The sequence below is a fragment of the Myxine glutinosa genome, chromosome 4 (assembly GCF_964187855.1).
Source record: "Myxine glutinosa chromosome 4, kmMyxGlut1.1, whole genome shotgun sequence".
Lineage (NCBI taxonomy): Eukaryota > Metazoa > Chordata > Myxini > Myxiniformes > Myxinidae > Myxine > Myxine glutinosa.
Window position 1 is genome coordinate 58,974,572 of NC_136264.1, and position 22,281 is coordinate 58,996,852.

The 22,281-nt window shown below is 43.2% G+C and overlaps 1 protein-coding gene and 1 long non-coding RNA gene across 3 annotated transcripts in view; one reads left to right on the forward strand and one right to left on the reverse strand.

Annotated features, from left to right (window-relative positions):
* Positions 1–13,371, reverse strand: part of LOC137424679 (period circadian protein homolog 1) — a 92,551-nt gene extending 79,180 nt beyond the window's left edge. The window contains exons 1-3 of one of the 2 annotated variants that reach the window (XM_078775772.1): positions 13,231–13,333; positions 11,660–11,785; positions 8,019–8,075 (exon numbers count right to left, since the gene is read on the reverse strand). The gene's annotated coding sequence lies outside the window, so the exon portion shown is untranslated. Of the gene's footprint in view, positions 1–8,018; positions 8,076–11,659; positions 11,786–13,230 lie in introns of both variants that reach the window. The other variant, XM_078775771.1, reaches the window with a different exon arrangement.
* On the forward strand, positions 396–15,521 carry LOC137424680 (uncharacterized). Its single transcript, XR_013623065.1, has 2 exons — positions 396–465; positions 14,425–15,521. It is a non-coding gene; the product is annotated as an uncharacterized LOC137424680 (long non-coding RNA).
* The last annotated feature ends 6,760 nt before the right edge of the window (positions 15,522–22,281 follow it).

Sequence of the window (22,281 nt, forward strand, 5' to 3'; positions counted from 1 at the left end):
CTCTCAAATGTGCCATCCGAGGCAGAGTGTGCCCGCCACGTTCGGCACACGCGATAGCTCGCTGCTCTCTGATTGGTTGAATCGTTTTTTGGACATAGCTCGGTAAGTAATTGTCCGATTAATATGAAACCTTGAAAAGGCACATCCTCGGGTCCCCAGCAATATACCTGGCAAGTTAAAAGTATATCGGACCCGTGGTTGCCGAGAAACAGCGGTCACAGACAAACGTACAAACGTACAGACAGACAGACAGAGATTACTGGAATTATAGATAGATGTCGATCAAACTATGCCGCGAAGCTCCGCCCCCTGCTTGTCCCACGGCGGTGCCAACAAAGAGAGTGCGCGCAACTCTGCGCTCCCATTGGTTAAACGTCGCCGGTCGGCAGCCAATCACACGGCGGGACGCGTCGCTCTGCACGTAGCCGATACACGAGCGTGTCACGTCATCGATCCTTCACGCAGGTCAGGCATTTACGTTTGTACTTGTTATTCAAACAATTATTGTTATTCAAGTGTACCTCAGCCTTTTGATGCTTCACCTACGGTACTGTTTTGGATCAGCTGAAGTGTTGCAAATTTTTTTCCTTTCAATTATAGCTAAATGTCAATTGTTCTGGACACGCACTACCGATTTGTGATTTATACACGTTTTCCAGTCGCATTCACGTTGATGTAGAAGCAAAGAAGCGATAAAAGCGTGCAATAGTTAAAAGCAATTATTGTTTCCACACAAAATAAGCATTATTCGCACCACTCACTCAGGTTTTGTTCACGTGATTACGTGATCACGCAAGGTACGTGATCACGCAAGGTTTTGATCACGTGATTACGCAAGGTTTTGATCACGTGATTACGTGACGCAACATCTACTGAGGTGGAAGGTCAAGGTCTGACCATCTGGTGACCCCGGCGGCTCCCGAACGAACTCCTACAAGGGTGGGATTTGTCAAATATGGTCATTTAACAACAACAAATGACAGATGTAGAGGTGGAAAGTGTTTACCTGATAAGACCTGGCTCTTTATTTGGTATTTTTAAAAAACATGTTGCATCAAAGGTAAATAAACCACAATATGAAAAAAGGAAGCTTTTTTATGCATCCGCCCCTGAAGGTGGCCGGAGACATTGTTTTCGGGTTGTCCGTCCGTCCGTACGGGCTAAACCTCGTTGCGCTCAACATTTAAAATCAAAGCTTTCAGAATCATTGGAATCTCCTGCGACGAAGCTAACTCCGAGGGCCTTTCACTCACTCACTCACCGCAGGCAGGTTGGTGGTCTTTCTGTCTTCTACCGACTCCTCTCCGGCCTTGCTCCCCCAGCTCTCTCTGTGCTCTGTCCCCCCAATATTCCTACAGGTCGCACAAGATCTGCCTGCAACCCCCTTATAGTTAAACTGCCAAAATCTAGGCTCTCTGTTCACCTTCACTCTTTTAATCCCCTTTTCCCCACCTCTGGAACAAACTCCCCCACTCCCTTCAATCCCACTCCTCCCTCCAGGTCTTTAAAACAGCTGTTCACCACCATCTCTTATCTTCCCCCATCCAAAACCTTGATCTTTTCTACCCCCTCTAATTCACCCCAGATACACTTTTTTTGAAATTCAAACTTCTTTCCTGGAAGTCCTTGCAGTGTCCATATGTTTTATACCTCTCCCACCTCCCCCCAAGCCCTCTCCCTCCCACAGTTCTCTCGATGTCCCTGCTCTCAAATGTTGTGTTTGTGTCCTTCGCCCTCTCCCCATCTTGTCTACAGCTCACCTTATTTCGTGTTTTATGTGTCGGTTTGTGTCGGTTTGACTCTGTGTGTGATTAATGTTAGCTCTTTCACGAGCCTCGATGTTGTATACAAAAACCCCCCCCCAAAAAACCATATGTCCGATCGAGACAAAACTTTCAGCGTAGGAGTGACACCCATGCAGAATGTTTTTATGATAATTGTGACATCATAGGTCACGTGGTTTGGCAGCCATCTTGGATTAAACGCAAATAATTAAAAAATTATTTCTCGGAAACTGCAGAATGGAAATTTTTTAAACTTGGCACATTGTCAAGAACTCCCAAAGGGGAACAAAAGCATGATGATGACATCATAGGTGAAGTGGTATACCAACCAAAAATGTTTTAATCAAATTCCTTATCCTAAAAATCTGAAATTGCATGCACATGATCTATGACCTATTTGTTTTGAAATATTAAATTTATGACATCATGGGTCGCATGGTTTGGCAACCATATTGGATTTAACCTAAAACCTTAAAATAAATCTTCTCCCAAACCACCAAATTGATTGACTCAAAACTTTACGTGTGTCATTGATTAGGCATGTCTATTAAATGCTGATCACAAAAACAACATTGGTCACATGGTGTGGCAGCCATATTGGATTGAAGGAAAATATTAAATAATTATATCTTTGAAACCGCTTACCCTATCGATGCGAAATTTTACAAATATCTAACCATTGTTGCATATAGTTTGAAAATGATGTCATAGGTCACGTGGTTTGGCAGCCATCTTGGATAGAAAAACGAACCTTATCTGATCAACACAAAACTTCACAAACGTGATCCCCTACCCATACATATGCAGAGTGTACATTTTTAAAGGTCATACATCACATGGTGTGGCAGCCATATTAGCTTGAAAGCCGATGTTAAAGAAAAAAATCCCTTTTCTGAAAATGCTTCACCGATCGATGTGAAACCTGTCATGGCTGGTGAAAATGTAATACTTCAAAACGGCTGAAGGGATTTAAATCAAACTTGTTTATTTTTAGGACAGTGAACGAGGGCATCTACACGTTGTGGGACTATGTGGAGGCATATTGGAGACACATTCGCATTGTTCTAGTTATTCTTGCGCTGGTCGAAATAGCTAATAAAAATGGGAGATTATATATCTCTTAATAGCAAAGGAAAAAAATATTCTGGCGTGATTGAGGCAGCATTCTGCTGCCTTATACACCACCCGGGTTACGTTTTTCTTTTTCGTCTGATTGAAAATAGAATTTTCCTGTAGGTTTTGGTTATTTTAAAGCAACTTCTGCTGAATATTTTTTCTTTGCGATGAGCATTTCCACATATCAGGATGGGATAGATAGACAGACAGACACCATTAACCTATTATGTACTGTACATAAATAGATTGGGAATCCGTTTCCTGGAGGGAATCCACTCTGCTGATGATACCCAAAGAGCCAGAAATGTGTGCGTGGATTGATAAATAGCAGGCATTAAAGCAATATAATTGCCATAAAGCAGACAATAATGTAAAAATTGTACAAATTGGGATTTGAGTTTGGCCAACCATTTACTGGGGGATGTGGTGAAACGGATTAGGCTTATTTTTTTTAATGTTCAGTTGTAAATAAAGTAGGCCTGTGTGTTGTGGTGTATTGGTGCCATTCGGATCCTTCTCACCCCCATCCCCCACCCACAGGAACACCAAGATGAGGTTTGAAGAGGGGAGGGGAGGGAGGAACAAAATAATTTGAGATATTCTTGTAAGTTTTGGAATTTGCAAATGTGTATTGTGGGTGGAACGCAAGTTTAGATTAGGTAAGACAGGTTAGTGATTGCCTCAGCCTCATATTCCACAGCCTTTGCAAATTTAATGGCAAAGAGAATTAGAGAATGATTGTAAGTGATAAGGCCTGGCATCGGTTGAATTTGTTTGGAGACTACGGTCCAGGGGAGGGGACTGTTGTGTTTATGTGGAGGGGGGACGGGATGGTCAACCAATAAGGTATAGTCCCCATTGTGTTCGCATAGGGTTTTTTTTGTTGTTGTTGTATACAAGATCGAGGCTCGTGTAAGAGCTAACATCAATCACAAAAAAAAAAAATCGGACAAACAAAACATACAATAAAGGGAGCGGGAGACAAGATGGGGAGAGAGAGGGAAGCACACAAGTACAACAGCAGAGAACAGGGACATTGGAAGATCTCTGGGAAGGAGAGGAGGGGAGAGGAGGCATGGGAAGGTGGGGGGCGGGGGGCGGGAGAGGTATAAAACACATGGACACTGCAAGGACTTCCAGGAAAGAAGTTGGTATTTCAAAAAAAGTGGATCTGGGGTGAATTAACGGGGGTAGAAGAGCACAAGGTTTTGGATGGGGGAAGATAAGAGATGGTGGTGAACAGCTGTTTTAAAGACCTGGAGGGAGGAGTGGGATTGAAGGGAGTGGGGGAGTTTGTTCCAGAGGTGGGAAAAAGGGGATTAAAAGAGTGAAGGTGAACAGAGAGCCTAGATTTTGGCAGTTTAACTATAAGGGGGTTGCAGGCAGATCTTGTGCGACCTGTAGGAATATTGGGGGGACAGAGCACAGAGAGAGCTGGGGGAGCAAGGCCGGAGGAGTCCGTAGAAGACGGAAAGACCACCAACCTGCCTGCGGTGAGTAAGTGAAAGGCCCTCGGAGATATCGTCATCGCGGGAGATTCCAATGATTCTGAACGCTTTGGTTTCAACAGCGTGGAGACGAGCTAGGTGTGAGGCAGGAGCACCAGCCCAGAGGGGAGAACAGTATTCCATTGAGCTGTGGATGAAAGCCTTGTATGTTGTTGAGGAGCTCAGGTTTGTCAAGGAAGGGCTTCGCACGACGGAGGATGCCCAGTCGGCGACTGGCTTTGGAGGCCAGCTTGGAAATGTGGTTTTCCCAGGAAAGATCATGGCAGATAGTGAGACCCAAAAGCTTGAGTGACAGAACTTCTTGGAGAGGATTATTCAGAAAGTGGATGGGAGGGTTGTCCAGTCTCTTTTCGGAGAGACATCGTAAGAGTGTGAGATTTGTCAGGATTGAAAGACATGTTCCACTTGTTTGCCCAGTCTGTGATTTTGTCCAGGTCTGCAGAGAGTGAGGAGGCTGCAGACTGCCGATCTGAGGGATGAGGAATGGAGCGGCAGAGAGTGGAGACGTCAGCAAAGAGATAGAGAGGATTTTCAAGAGTCAGAGAGATCATTGATGAAGACCAGAAAAAGCACAGGGCCCAGAACACCGCCTTGGGGAACTCCAGCCTGAACAGGAAGAGGAGATGAGAGAAATCCATTCAGGGCCACACATTGACTATGACTAGAGAGGAAGTCCGCAAGCCATGTGTGGAGATTTCCATGGATACCATAGTAGGAGAGTTTGGTGAGCAGAGCGGGGTGCCAGACTGTATCGAAGGCACGTGATATGTCAAGGGAGACAGGTCTGATTTCCTGTTTGGCATTGAGGACCTCCATCCATTGTTGAGACAGCAGAAGCAGCATGTCCTGAGTAGAGTGACCTGGTCTGAAACCAAATTGATGATCAGAGATCAAGCCATTGGAGAAGAGGAAGGATTTGATATCCGAAGCAATGATGGATTCCATAACTTGTAGAACTTTTCAACCCTCTATTAAGGCACTTTTATTGAGGCGAATTTAATTTAATTTTAATTTAAGGTATTTTCTTATTAAGGCAAAGCTTGTAGCACTTTTCAACCCTCTATTAAAAACCTGTGGATAGGGATAAGTCAAGTAGTCATGTGTTTCCCCCCATCTGAAACTGGTTCCTGTCCAGCTGGGTCAAAGTGTCATAGCTGCTTTTACAGAGGTTTGTGACCATATGTGATATGGCTGCCAATTGACGGAAGGGGGGGGGGAGAGAGTTGGGGGGTAGAAGTATACAGTATTTTTATTTTTTATTTTCTAAAGAGGACCATTTCCACTTACAGAAAGACAACCCATGCTCCATGGTCTTTCTATTTTTTCTCCAATGATTGGTAAAGCTCGAAACGACAGCTTTACTTTTATTCACTGCGGACCATTTACCAATTGGAGTGCAAGTGGATGGAATAATTTTTTCAAAACTATGTTTCAACAGACATTTTCCAAATATTGCACCTTTTAACTTCCTCTTCACCAAACGAACAGCATTTCTATGGCATTGCTCGTATGGCAATGCCGTCTAGAACAGCGTTTTTCTGTCCGTATGTCCCCACAAATGTACACCAATCAGAGCTGAGGATCTAGTCACATGACAGGGGGACGTCTTTAGTAACCAATACAGTTTTATATTTTACTAAAAAGAAATATAATAACATTCTGTGGAACGTTTTGAGGTCCCAGCGCGTGTCGTAAGGTAGGTAGGAGGTTTCAGAAATTCCTGAATTCAATTATGTATTTGAAATGCGATCGATATGGAGGGGGAGGTGAGGAGGGGACAGTTTTTTGTCCGTTTATATTTTATAATTTTAAACACAAGGTATAAGGAAGGAATTAAAGTGAGTGTGGTGGGCAATGAGACAGAGGGGATGGAGACTCGGCGAGTGGGCATCCAAAACAGTTGAAAACAAAACTGGTAGGCCCAAAACTATTCATCATGAGGCACAGGATATAAATAAATCGAACGAGCATGAAATATGCAAAGGAAGCACTCAATATGAAGACGGAGAAGATAAAATATGACGGCAGCACAGTCGAATCCGGAAGGATTACTTAACTTTTCGGAATAAGGGAGGAAGCGCATCACTCTGAGGACAAAGAGAAAGCGACCACGACCAGGAAACTGGAAGTAGAACGACCTGTTTGACCTCAAAATTGACCTTCAAAGTCAAAGTCTGAGCTGGCAACCACCCACATTTTATTCGACATTCCATCCACTCACCTTATCAAACCAACATGGAACTCTATTAACATGGACAAGGTGTCCTCCCTTTTTCTCGAGCACTTTTTGAATGTCGGCAGGTCTATAATGATTAATGATGTTATTTTGTTGCTGTCAGAGGTTTTCACGAGACAAAAGCAGATTCCACACTGCCAAGGAAAATATTCAAATTGCAAGTGAATTTAGAAAATCCACTCATTGACGCATTACATTGTCTGTGATCATCGATGTCGTGTTCCACATGAGGAGGTGTGATGGGGAACCTCTCATCATTCAGACTAGGACTTCTCAATCATTCCTCCCCCAGCAATTTATTTCAACTTTGAGCCCCCGATCTTCCACTACCAACTACAATAATGAGAAAGATATACTGCCACGGAGCATAGGTCATGCATTTGTTGAGATCGGTGTAAATTGCTGAAATCTAAAGTAAATCAGCTGATATAATAATAACAACTTCCCTGAAGTAGTGCGTCAGATGTCATTATGAACAGAACATTTGGGTATATGTTTGGTATGACGAATGAGATTCACACAATGCTCATTGAGAGACAAAGTTGCACATTGTCTTCTGGATGGAGCAAATTTCTATATTTTGTTTTCAATCCTGAAAGTGTGGAAAAGTATAAGCTTTGCACAGGTATGTGAAAGCAGGATATAGGAGCACAGGTTTTAGCGCAGTAAGAACAAGACAGAGCATCTAACATTGCAAGGCCTCACTGGGGTATTTGTTTAGGCAACCGCTTTCACACACTGGGGGCGCTATATTAAAGTTGATCTGCAGGGAGACACACAGACACACAGACACACACACAACCTCTACCAGACTGTAAATGTATGTGCATTGGAAAGCCAGATTTTTGGGAGAGAAGGTGCCAAAATGTTACCTCGATCTATTGTAATATTTCAGCTCAAGTGGCTGTTCTTTCACTTCCCCGAAGAGATTAGTTTGACGACAGAAGTGACGAATGGATCACAAACCCAGGCAAGCGAGCTCGAGCCTTCTTTGAAGATACTGAACTCTTCTTTTAGTCCCATGAAAGAATGAACAATGGCGGCTTTCAGATCATTGCGATCCATAGTGCCGTCACAATTCTGGATGAAATCTGAAAACGTTGGAAGCGGATTGTAATTTTCCTTGATAAATTGAGGGCTCCAAATGTCCTATTTCTGAATAAAAGCTGTCACCTTGGCTTTTAGGAGGAGGATACTTTGTGTTCTTCACTTTCATGGACACATCCAGGTGGATAAACATGCTATCCAAGTAAGCAAATATAGACACTCGAGGGAAGTGGCAGACATGGGTAAAGAGATGAGATTTTGCATCAATAGGAAGATTTTAACATCTTTACGTAGCTCAAAATGGCAACTCTGCCTTTACATAAGTACCTTTGGTATGTAGAAGTAGCTGCTAATGATGACCAGATCCCATTTCCTCGCATAAATCTGAAAAAAAAACAACGGACGTTAAGTGGTCATGCCTTGATAAAAAAAATCCCCCCAAAAAACTCCCAAAATTCAGAACCACTGCTCACGTCCACTCGTTTGTTCCTCTTTTCCCCACCTGTGGACACAACTTCCACATTCTCTTCAATCTCATTCTTCCATCTAGGTCTTAAAGACAGCTGTTCACCATCATCTCAGATCATCCCCAATCCAAAACCATATTTCCTACCCTCGTTAACCCTCCTCACCCCCTCCACCCTCCCCCATAATTTTTTTCTTCTGTATCCATCTTGACCAACCTTTGAGTTCTCCCCTACCCCCTCAACATTATTCGCATCCCTTGTCTGGCCTCCTACGTCTACTCTGCCCTGCTGTTAGCATTTCCCCCATCTCTTTTTGCTGTTCCCCTTGTTATGCTACTTCCTGCTCCGTTCTGTGTTCTACTCTTCCACGAGCCTTGACTCTACACACAAAAAAAATCCATTACCTGCACTGCACGGAGCATAACTAACCTGATGATGCTCCATATAATCTCTATCGTTCTCTTTCTTTAAAAAGTCCACCCTAATGCTCTTTAACCATCTTAGAAAAAAAAGGCTTGTGAAAACATCTCAAAGGCAAATTCTTTTGTACTTCCAAGAATCACGTTTCAATAACCACACGTGCCAAACTCATGGTGAAGTCAATACTGTATTCCTTTTCCAGCACTGCGTGTGTGACTTAAAATGAAATAAAAACGTGCACCTTTGCAGAATAATTAGGATGTTGGCAAAAATGGGAGGAGGGAAAGGTATTACAGTGGAAAGGTGCTTTAAAGGGATTACCTAAGCTCAGCCAGGTCGTTTGAGGTTACTGCCGTCACCCCGCAGCATAGACGCGCTCATACTCATAAGGTGAATTAGGGACGCCAGACGTGCCAGCAAAGGCGTGCTCTACGTCAAAAAGGATTTCACTTGTTCGCTTCACAGCAGTGGAACACGTTCTCCAAAAGAGTGTTTTCTTTCTACACTTTTAGCATTTTGTGGGAGGGCACCTATTTGCTGGCACACCTTGTATCATTTGTTCATCATACACGCATTGCTGCATTATGAAGGAGCGTTGCGCTACTCTTAGGTACAAACGAATTATACACGGCATGCATGCGGAGCATCAATTCCTGAAGTCGGAGCTGGCAACTAGTCTCGGGGATGTCCTCAAATGGCCCTAAACAATGTCCTGGCTCTTCGCTACCCATACAGTTCGGCGTACAGCTGCAAATGACAAATAAACTTGAAAATTCATCAATTATATCATTACAGCTGTACGAGTACAGAATACACCAATGATCAGAGACCATTTCCTCCGATTGAATTGACATCAGGCGATGAGAATTTCAAAAAGTTTGTTTCGAGTATGCGTTGACGGGATGACTTGGACTCCTGGAAGGTACGCACACTCACTTCTAAGGTGTCTACCCTGGTTTGAATCTCGACCCAGCTATAAACTGCCATCCCGGTGTTTCACAGGCAGGGCGATTCATTAGTATGTGTGCTGACCCTGGGATGGATGTGAAACGGGCGTCCTGTCTGCCAGCTTCAGTTGGTGGAGGTTAAATATCCCACGTTGTCCTTCAAGAAGAGTAGGTGAGCGACAGCTGGCTGGCATCCTGACCAAATGACAAATTCCTGCCCTGACTTCCACTGTCTGAATGGCGAGCCATTCATGATTGCAACCCGAGTTATAGAAACTGCTTCGGCAGCACCGATGCTCTGTCTACAACATGGTTAATGATCTGATGTAGAGTACAGTTGTAAAAGTGTAAACTTTTCGCAGGTAGAACTGCAAGTAAACAAGAGGTAAAATGAAATCTGCAGACCTATTGCTTCTTACAGTCTAAGGTTCGTGAAAGAGTTTCTACATGTATTACACGTAGGACAAGGACGTTGGGACACGGTGGACAAATAACCACAGCACAGTATGTTCAGATGTAAACACGAAACAAGCAAAATCATCTTCTTTTTATTTTACTCTGGATGCTTTAAGATGTGGACTGTAGGAACGCTATATGGCGTAATAGCTTCGCCACTTGGATCCTTTTCCTTCGCAAAAATCCCTCGATGAAAGTTTAACTCTAACTACACGTATAAATAGAAATAATAATTAAAATACTATTCTCTGTAATTGGAGCCATATTTTGTCGCACCATTTCCAAAACAATGGGCTGGCTATCTTAAACCCCATACTGAAGAACGTTTAACACTTTTCACGAGTTTCCAAAGCATTAATAATGGCAAATGCAAGATCTAATAAATAGGTGAACCAAGTATGTGGATTTCACCTCGTAACCTCGACTCTTCCCTCCAGGGCTTCAAGACATGAATGCTTCACCATATCCTGCCATCCCCCATCCCTGCCCACTAATGTTTTCTACCCCCATTAGCTATACCTATCCCAACCCTCTTACAGGTAACCGTGTTGCCTCCATGAAGTCTCCTTTCTTCCTGTTTGTTCATTCCCATGCTTCTTGTATCAAAGTGAATGAATATGAATGAATAATGAAATCATTCATTCATCAAACTGAATGAATGATCGTTTTAAGGCCATTTTCCCCGCTAGAGCGGGGGTTAGCCTTGCGGGCCCCATGAAAATCATGGTTCCCTGTTTTGAGGCAATGTTTTTATGGCCGGATGCCCTTCCTGACGCCAACCCTTGGTCACGCTCTTACGATGCGCAGGGATACGGTGTACCTATTCTAAATCGGGGTACACACCGTGATCATTCATCCCAGCAAGCTGGTACTCAATTTGCCGACCTCGGAAGGATGACAGGCTGAGTCAACCCCCCTGGCGTTAATTCAGCGATCGACCGGGATTCGAACCCAGGATCCTAGGATCCCAAGCCGGCACCCTAACCGCTAAGTCAACACCAGGCTCAACTGCTGCCCAAATATCAATTTGTTGCCATTTTATCCTCTGTCATCCCATTCCCGCTACCTCTCAGGAGCAGAAAACTTCAGTCGCCCAACATTTCATCATAGCAAAGATATATATTAGAGCACTCCATCACAGTGCAACTGGGATCACCGGAAATGACCTGCATTTGGAAACCAGAACGACAATCGGTAGAGAGCATGTCTCCGCCAGGCTGAACAGTGTGTGTTTTGTGTCCCACTGATAGGCCGGATCTGCATCGGGACGTTAACCAAAATGCAATCGGCTTGCTATTGTCACTTGACCAACTCGTCCACCAATTTTTGTCAAAACTCATCCACAACTTTTAGAAATATTATGCAAATATTTTATTCTTTATTATTGTTTTTGAAATATTTTTTCTTTTTCTTTTTAATAAAATTATTATTTTATAAAATTATTTTAATAAAATTGTTTAATTAAATTGTTTAATAAAATTGTTTAATTAAATTGTTTTATAAAATTTAATAAAATTATTTTAATTAAATTGTTTAATAAAATTTAATAAAATTATTTTAATAAAATTGTTTAATTAAATTGTTTAATAAAATTATTTTTAAAAATATTATTCTTTTTGAAATATTATTGAAATATTATCGTTTTTGGCCCCATCTCTCAAAGGGAAGAATCACTTACAAAATTATCACATCTGAATCCGGATTCGAATCTTCACCAAAATGTAATGAATTCTTCCTTGTCGGTCACGCACTCAACTTGTCCATCAAATTTCACCTGAATCCGTCCTTGTCTTTTAGAGATATCCTGCTCACAGAAAGACAGACAGGGGTGAAAACATAACCTGTTTTCTCTATTGAGAGAAAAAAATGAGGCCAAAAAGTGGGCCCCATGGAAAGTTTAATAACCTCCACAGTTTTCATTCAATGCCTTTCATTTTCGAAGTGAAAATGTTCAGATGAAAAAAGCTTGACCTGGCGACTCAGGCGTAAAGGAGCTCAAATTTCAATCATTCCAAGTGGATCTAAAAAAAATTCCTCATGCTCCAACCATTCCTGAAAACGTAACTACTGCATTTGGATGTCCTCAAACGACCCTAACAATGTCCCGCCTTCTCACTGCTCATAGTGCAAATTGACCAATAGATTTATTGGTGGGTGGACCTGCTCCCCAATAGCTCATTTACACTTGGTGAATCTTAGCCAATTAGAGAGGGAGAAAATTCCAATTGGTTGCTATTTACACCATATTAAAGGCTTTAAAACAGATCCTGTATACAGTGCAGAGACAAACATCTGTTCTGTAAACATGGATGTTTTACAGACTGAGGTTATCAGCAATGTGGTTAAAAAGATTCCAAGAGTTCCACAAATATCGGGGATGAGAGGTTTCTCTTTAACACAGGGTTAGTAAACATCAACTTGAACCTTATTTGTGAAAGTGTTGTCTTATGGTCCCTTTGAGTAAAGTCCACTATATAATTTACAGAGTTCTTTTACAAGTGTTTTTTACTTTCCAATGGGCTGTCTTTTTTTTTTCTTTTTTTTTTGTATACAAGATCGAGGCTTGTGAAAGAGCTAACATTAATCACACAAAACGTCAAACCGACACATAAAACATATAACATGGGGAGCGGTAGACAAGATGGGGCGAGAGGGGGAGGAACACAAACACAACATCTGAGAGCAGGGACATCGAGAGATCTGTGGGAGGGAGAGGGCTTTGGGGGGGCGGGGGGGGGGGGGGGTGGGAGGCATGGACAAGCTGCAAAAAATATCTTAAATTAATTCAAAATCATCATCTCCGTTACAAAAAAGTCTCATGCCGTCTGATGTTCTCATTAGATTTCAATCAGACCTCATGAGAAATTAGGATATTTTTGAGGGCTGAACACAAGGCACACCTTTATGACTATTGTAAGCCCCTGCCAATCATAAGTGTCATAATGGAAGTAATGACAGCAATGACTGCATCACAATTCATGCAAGAAATCAGTGCCGGCAGTTCCAGATCTCTAGGAATGAAAACCTTTTCATTTAACGCATCAATGTTCATTTGAAAATATGATAATCAATGAGCATCTTGAACCCAAACAGTCCGACGTCAAAAGTGTGACGACATTGCCGGAGATCGAGGGAAACATGATGATAAATCAAGGCAAGGAAATTGATTTCTGGAACACTTCCATTTTTTAAGCATTAATCAGCCGGATGAGTGAGAGACGGATCCAGAGAGAGACACAGAATACTTGCAGGAAGGAGAAGGTTGTGTCCAAGTTGAAGAAGGAAAAGTTTTTCGGCTTTGGTGAGAGAAGTAGACCATATAATGTGCATGATCACCGAAGCTGCACTGTCTGGATAGTGAGCAATTGTGCTTGTTTATATGGATAGCCCACTGTAGCCACTCCTGGGCTTGCCGTACCTTGCACTGCTATTCTATTGGCTCCTAAACTTTACAAGCCCCACCCATATCACTACGTTTCCAACTCGATGGCCAATCCGCAAACTTCTGAAGAAAAGTTTTTTTTAAAGTACAATCTTGTGTGCAAATTCTAGACAGACTTTACACGATTGAGTTTGATAAAACGAGTTTGATTGTAAAGAAGTAAAGAACAAGCAATTCGATTATATAGTTAATATAAATATCAATCAATAATTTATTACACAATAGCCTGGTGTTTGGCTTAGCGGTTAGGGTGCTGGCTTGGGATCCTGGGATCCTGGGTTTGAATCCCGGTTGATCGCTGAATTAACACCAGGGGGGTTGACTCAGCCTGTCATCCTTCCGAGGTCGGCAAATTGAGTACCAGCTCACTGGTAATTCCCTGCGTGTCGCAAGAGGCGACTAACAGGGTTGGCGGCAGGAAGGGCATCCGGCCATAAGACATTGCTCCAAAAAGGGGACCACGGTGCCCCAAAAAGGCCAACCCCTGCTCTGTGGGGAAAGATGGCCTCTAAAGGTCGTTCAATTTATCACACAATAGGTAGACCTGCACTGCTAGAAGACATGGGTTTGGAGTAAAACTTATAAAATAATGTGCAGTAATAGCTTCGCTTTGATTAAATCTTATACGAGTTGTAATCCCTCATAGCAACCCATTGTAATAACCTCTCTGTTAATAACAAAAGCTGTGCTAGTATTGGGTACGTGACACCAGAAAACGTGCACCCACATCACTGGCTCACGGCCAGGAGGCACAAGAAGAGGCAGAAGCTCTTCTTTGTCAGGAAACTGAGATTACCGAGCCACATTAGGGTCGTTTCAGGTCATAGCAATTATGTGGTGTTATGGACGTTTCAACATCGCTTGGATCTTGCATTACACGCATAACTTTGTGACACATTCTAATTGTTTGTTTTTGCTATTATTACCTCTGCCTTTTGCTCTTTTGCTATTATTACAGGAGAATGGAAGTTGTTCTTTCAATCCTGTCTGTTTGTGAACAGGATATCTCAAGAAGTTTTGGACGGATTTGGATGAAGTTTGGTGGAGAGGTTGGGTGTGTGACACGGATGAAATGTTTACATTTTGGTGAAGATCTGGATCTGGATCTGAGAATTTTAAAATTAATTCTTCACCATTGAGAGGTAGAAAAATGGCAATGGTGAAATGCTTCTCAATCGCTTCCAGAAACATGATGCAACCAGCATCCACAGGCTGCATAAAGAACAACCATTGAGGAATGAGGCCAAAACGATATTAAAAAAAAAAAAAAAAAAAAAAAAAAAAATGAATGTAATGTTCTTGGAATGTAATGTCATGAATGTAATGTAATGTGAATGTAATGTGAATGTAATGTGAATGTAATGTCGAATGCCCGATGTTCCAAGATAAGCACCATTCCGCTTTGTGCCGACACGATTCGCCGACGGATAATAGACATGGGCGAAGACATCGAGCACCAGCTGTACGCAAACCTCGAGGCCAACAAGTTTGTCATCCAGTTGGACGAGTCAATGGACATCGCACAGAAGCCGTTGATCCTCATCTTTGTTCGTTATCGGCATAGCGATGATTTTATGGAGGATCTTCTGGCATGTGACGAGCTACAGACCAGGACCACGGCCGCAGAAATATTCGCAGTCGTCAACAAACACATCGCATGTTGTGTTTGGTGGGAACACTGTGTTGGCATTTGGTGCGGCATCGATGACAGGTCGGCGCAGCGGTGTCGTAAAGCTCATCCAAGATGTGGCACCAGAGGCAAGCGATATATAGCATGATATATAGCATGATAGCATGATATATACATGATATATAGCACGAGGCCAAAACGATATATAGCATGATATTTCAAAATGTTGTGGTCATATTGTGACAAAACATGGTGGATGAGTTGAATAGATAACAAGACCAAGCCGATTAGATTTTGGTCAAGGTCCGGATGCAGATCCGGCCTATCAGTGGGATACAAAACGTAAATTGTTCAGCCTGGCGTTAGTATGCGCTCTACCGAGTGATGTTCTACTTTGTTTTGTATGGCTTCTTGTAAATTCGCTACCCGTGTGCCATTTCCTTATTAAATTACACCGTCTCGGATGAATTCTGGTTGTCCTGGTGGCTTCATTTTGTGGTTTTTAATAACTCCAGATAAGGGTTAATTGGTCATGGTCTCTGTAATGTGAGATGGGCATGTCAAGTGGCCTTCAGATTTGTTTGCCTAATTAGAGCAAGGTACACGACACCTGTCGGCGCGATACTCACCCGATTGGGGGATTCCAATCTGCATGCTAACATGGCTTTGGACACAAGGATCTGGAAGGGAGTCTTTGAAGCAGTTGACTGCTGCGGTTGCTTTAACGTGACTCACCAGATTCAAACCGGGCGGAACGACCGACTGACGACCATTACATTACATTACACCATGCTTTTTGAGGAAACATTAAATTGGCTGTCCTGCCTGATAAGCATGGATTTTGGGACTTTAACCAGCAGGGGAGACTTTAGAATGTGAGCGTCGTGGAAGAGCTGGGGAGGGTTGGATGGCTGAGAGAGAGAGAAGGTATAATTCGACTAGAGCAGAGGCGATTAAAAATAAATAAATAAACAGACCAACCACGTGTCTGTGATGTTAGAGCAAAAGGCCTTGTGCTTCCACCTTAGCAAGGCAAAGCCAATATTGTTGAACTTATAGATTCCACAGATTCCAGGAATAACAGATGTAATGCTGGAGCGCCAGCTCAGAGAGGAGAGAAGTACTCCATATAACTACAAATAAAGGCCTTGTATACTGTGTGTAGTTCTGATTTATGAAGAATTGACTTGGAAACATGGGGGATTTATCTGGCTGTCTTTGGCAGACAATTTTGCTCCATGGTTAGCCGAGGAGATGCCATGGTTGATGGTGAGGCCGAGATGTTCAAGAGACGGAACCTCTTCCAGTGACTGACCATGAAAATTAACAGGTGGATTTGTCTTACGATCCTTCTGGAGTGACATGGTGAGGCTGTGAGATTTTCCAGGGTGGAAAGACGTAACATTTGTCAGATCAAGGTCAAATCGATTCCAGATCAGAAGAGAGTGAAGCAGCTGCTGTCTGACAATCATTTGGACAGGGAGCTGCATGACACAATGTGGAATTATCTGCAAAAAGGAAGTAACGGTATTTCTGAATGAGGAAGTGGTAATTCATGTAGACGAGGAACAATACTGGGCTCAAGACTGTTTTAAGGCACTCCAGCCTCCACTGTCAGAAGATGGTTCTATTGATGGCAATAGATTGACTTGGTGAGTTGGAGGTCAGAAAGCCAGGTTTTAAAGGTGGCTTTGTATACCACCAGAAAGCCAGGTTTAAAGGCAGCCAGGCATACCACAGGTTGAGATATTGACAGGCAAAGCAGGATGCTGGACTGTGTCGAATGCCCGAGGTAAGTCCAGGAAGACAGTCCTAACCTCTAGTTTGAGATTTACAGCTTCTGGCCATTGATGGGAGGGAAAAGCAGTATGATCGCAGTTGAGTGACCAGGACAGAATCTAAACTGATGGTCATAAACCAGACAATTTGAAAAAAATAAAAAATTGACATTGGCAGTGATTATGGATTCCATCGTTTTGCTTTATTTTGAAGTAGGTTCGCTGGTATGTAGTTCAGTGGACCTGTTTTTTCACCATTCTTGTCAATTGGAGTGATGTTGACTGACTTCCAGGCAGACAGGAGCTGGCCAAAGGTGGAAGTGGGCCAGACAAAGGAGAAGAAAGAGAACCAGTGCAGGATTTGAGAACATGGACACTGAAACCATCTTGGCCTATCGCCAATGAAGAGTGATGGCTGGACAGAACTTTACCTTCTCGGGTGTGAAAAACCCAGAATCAAGAAGGCAGTGGATATGACGTTGTATGGTGGGGACATAGTGTAATAGGTTGGAGACACGGAAGTTGGAGGCGAACACTGAGTTGAGACATATTGTCTTATCTCGAGCATGGTCTGTTGTGAGTCCATTTTAGGTGAGTGAGGGTCACTCTCTAATAGGAAAATGGTAATCGGAGCTAAGAGGGGTAGAGGAGGAACATAACAGAACAAGACAGGTTGGATGGAAAGTTAGTCATTACCAGGTGTAGGGGTGAGGATGTACCAGTTGCAGAAATCGTGTTTGGAAAGTTTACAGATAGATGAAGTCAGATCCACAAAGTCGCAGCTGTTTGTGTTTCCCTCCTCTCTGCTGTTAATTTTGTTCTGTTGCATCCTGATCTGCTCTGTGCTGAGCAACGTCCACATTATCAGCAAGGTATCCTGCCAAAGGTGGTAGGGGCCTGGCTCTTCCACGAGTTTTGAATTTGTATACATGAAACCCCAAAAACCAGGGAAACTGTATACACACCAGTAGGGCACTCTTGCAGACTGCAAGCCAATGCTGGGGTGCATCCTTCTTGCAGACATCTATCTATTAAGTAAAATTTGTCGAACACCCTTAAGACCCTTTAAAACCCCAAATACGCCAACGACGCTCTGGACTCTTAAGACACCAAAGACCTGCGAGACCCCAAAGACCATCAAGACCCTTAAGACTTTGAAGACTCCAAAGACCCTTTAGACCCCAAAGATCCTTTATACATCAAAGACCCTTGAAACCCCTTAAGACCCCCATTACTTAAGACCCCCGTTTTGTCTGACAATGAGGACACTATTGTCCACAAATAAGTTCACACATTTACTACACGGTGTTATTGTTGATATTTAAAGGTTTCAAAGGTGGTAAGTTTCTTTTGCGTTTCAGTATATATAGTAGATGGTGAGTTCAGGTGGTGACTGTTTAGGTTTATTTAAAATGGTGAGTTCAGGTGGTGACTGTTTAGGTTTATTTAAAATGGTGAGTTCAGGTGATGCTGGTTTGGGTTTATTTAAAATGGTGAGTTGAGGTGATGCCAGTGGGTAATGGGGGTCTTAAGGAGTTTCAAGGGTGATGTCTTGATATTCAAACCTTCAAACAAGTGGTAAGTTTCTTTGCGGTTTCCCCGGAGTTTCTGCCGCAGTGCGGGATGCTGGACGGAATCGATCCCGCAGGTGACTTCGGACCATCTGCCTGTCCTGCCTTGCAGTGGTGACTCTTGGCCTCCCTGATCGAGGTCTGTTATCTGCAGAGTTGTGGAGGGTGTATCTGTCCACCAGGGCCGATATCGTCTGGTGTGAACAGCCAAGGCGACGTGCCACCTCACGGTAGCTCAGTCCGCCTTGCAGCATGCCCAGGGCACGCTGCCGTTGATCCCTTGACAATCGTGGCATGTTGATTGAAATGCCCATTTTGCACTGGCCATTTTAAAGCCAATATCAAGACATCACGTGCAGCTCATTAAAATCATCCCGTACCCCTTGGCTAATCACTGACAGTCAAAACGGCTGTTCAACAGCTGTGCTCTGAAGTGACCATTGAAGGTTCAAGTGACCATCCGTGACCGTTTTGTCTGACAGTGAGGACACTATTGTCCACAAATAAGTTCACACATTTACTACACACAGTGTTATTGTTGATATTTAAAGGTTTCAAAGGTGGTAAGTTTATTTTGCGTTTCAGTATCTAAGAGAGCCGTTGGTCTGTGTGTGTGTGTCGCCATTTTTCTCAGAGATGGCTAAACGGATCTTCGTCAAACTTTCAGAGGTTCATCAGTGACTGCCTGAGGCAAAAAGAGTTAGTTTTGTGTTTTAGGCAAAAAATATTTTCTAAAAAAGTTAGTTTTTTGGGATTTAAAAAAGAATCGCTCTATAGTGCCTAAACATCTTTGATTAATGACAGTTATATACAAGTACACATTCGCATAAATAAATACAAAACAATCACCAGACATTTGAACACAAAAACTCAAGCAATTCCGGAAGCGGTTGAAGTTGGTGGTAAGGCTTCTTCTTCTTCCTGAACGGCATCATACTCGACTCAGAAACGTGATCAACGGCACATTCAGCAGCATATATTCAACGAAAAGGTAAAATGATGATTTGACATGAGTGATGGATTCTGATTTGGATGTAATTGCTTTTCCATTTGTTACGTGCTCCTCCCCAAACTCCGGTCAAGGTGTACCTCCAAGCCCCGAAAGGAGTCACGGCAGAAAGATGTGTTATTCTGTGTGTCAATGACTAATGGTGAAACCACACCAATTGTTACCAAAAAACAAGTATTGTATTAAGGTCACACAATAATAACAGCACAAGAACAATATTAATCAATTGTACAACAAATATTATATCATTCCTATGATGGTACCATCAGTTTCTTACAATATAACTCACTGTGCTCCAAGTGAGCGAAAAGAACATTCCCAAAGTCTCTGTCCTGGCACCAAGCCAAAGTCGATCCACGCTCTGGTGATCGCAAGAAAAATGTCATATCGAGACCAGAATCCAGTTTGGCTGACAGTCAACGCTGCCAAAGAGGCGCAAAGGTGCCCTCAAAAGGCGACTGGGAATCACACCTTCGGGTATGAACGTTCAACGGCTCCCAAACTGAGAACCACAAATTCCCAATCGAAATCCACGTTACACACGCAAACCAGGCTAACGGCTGGGTGCGGTGAAATGGCTGGAGCGAGGTGAAAAGACTGGGGCGATGCGAAATGGCGGGAGCGAGGCAAAATGGCTGACGGGCCCGTACTGGAGGCGTACCTGCTCTCCAACGATTCTCTTCGGAATCAACCGCAAAACCCGACACGCAGGTTTATCTGTCACAGCGATAACCACTCTGTCACAGGAATCCCTTTCCCAGGAAACCCAAAGTTCGCTCGTGACCCCCGTTCGCCAGCGTCTCCTCGAGACCTCAAAGCAGCTCGGCTTTTCATCCCGACCTCACTTGCTCCGCTTTTTCCTTGCTCTTCTTCTTCTTTCGGTTCCTCCCGATCCGGTTTCCAGTTTCTTTTAAAACACTAATTTTTTACCTTTTGAAAACAGTTATATCCATTTCACTTAAACGATAACAATAATAGTACATGGAACCAAAAATGCTTACAGTGGATGAAAACCACAACGACGGAAGTGACGAATCCATAACACATTATATTTGCCCTCATTTCAAATATGTTAATGTTGCTTTTTTGCTTGAGCAACGCCGGGTACTCCAGCTATAAACACTTTTATAGTTCACTCGGTGTACAAATACAATTACAACTTTGTCTGGGGGTAACATAGGCTATGTGGCTATAGAAACCTTCAGCCTCATGTGGGGGACTGGGAGAGGGGTGCAAATTCTCTCTGAAAATGTGTACCGTGTAGCGCCACCTGGTGATGATGGCAGAGGGTATTATAATTTCCTTTTTTTTTTTCTTCTTTTTTTTTTTTTAACCTGTGCAGCACTGAGGTTATGAAGCACTCTTTGCATGGGATTTTTTTGCCTCCTTCCCTCCGCCCCCCCCTCACCCAAAATGGAGGGGCCTGTCAAAGCCACCTCCCCCACCACCCCCCCAAACGATGGATGTGTAGTATATCTTTCCCCTCCCTCTCACCTCCCCTTCCACTTCCACTCCCCCCCTCCCCATTCCCTTCCTCACCCCTCTCTCTCCTGCCTTCACCCCTACCCCCGTAACCCTCCCCCTCACTAGGTACCCCTGTTAGTATATAATATATGTATATATACTGAAACGCAAAAGAAACTTACCACCTTTGAAACCTTTAAATATCAACAATAACACCGTGTAGTAAATGTGTGAACTTATTTGTGGACAATAGTGTCCTCACTGTCAGACAAAACGGTCACGGATGGTCACTTGAACCTTCAATGGTCACTTCATAGCACAGCTGTTGAACAGCCGTTTTGACTGTCAGTGATTAGCCAAGGGGTACGGGATGATTTTAATGAGCTGCACGTGATGTCTTGATATTGGCTTTTAAAAGGCCAGTGCAAAATGGGCATTTCAATCAACATGCCACGATTGTCAAGGGATAAACGGCAGCGTGCCCTGGGCATGCTGCAAGGCGGACTGAGCTACCTGCCACACACGCTATTGAAAGGGGACTGACATTGCACCCTGTGCTGTTCTGTACTGTAGAACAAACTGATGAGATGGTGTATCTTGGTCAAAAACTTGACATGTCATCAATAAAATGCCAATGTTTCAATTAGCAATTGTTGGTTTGTACGGTAGCTCAGTCCGCCTTGCAGCATGCCCAGGGCACGCTGCTGTTGATCCCTTGACAATCGTGGCATGTTGATTGAAATGCCCATTTTGCACTGGCCTTTTTAAAGCCAATATCAAGACATCACGTGCAGCTCATTAAAATCATCCCGTACCCCTTGGCTAATCATTGAGTCAAAACGGCTGTTCAACAGCTGTGCTATGAAGTGCCCATTGAAGGTTCGAGTGACCATCCGTGACCGTTTTGTCTGACAGTGAGGACACTATTGTCCACAAATAAGTTCACACATTTACTACACGCAGTGTTATTGTTGATATTTAAAGGTTTCAAAGGTGGTAAGTTTATTTTGCGTTTCAGTATATATTGTTGCGGATATGGGATTTGCATCCATCCATATCCGCTTGTAAATATTCCCCTATTTCCTCAATACTTCCCAACTATCCCCAATCCCCCATTCCCTAGTCCCATTTTCTGTAAACAACACTCTGTAGACCCGACCTCCCCCTATTTCCCCCATTAAATGTCGTGCCCAGGTTCACCGCATCTCATGTAAGACAACTATAGGACATCTTGCTAGTTATTCTTAGTCTATGTCAGTTAAGGACTCGTTTCCATTAATTCTGACCCTTCGTTGCACCAGAATGTGATTGTATGGCACCGTTAGGAAGTTTAGGACCTCCCAATACCTCCCCGCAGCTCTTCCTCACGGTTCAGCAACAACAACAACAGCAACGGCAGCGGCGGG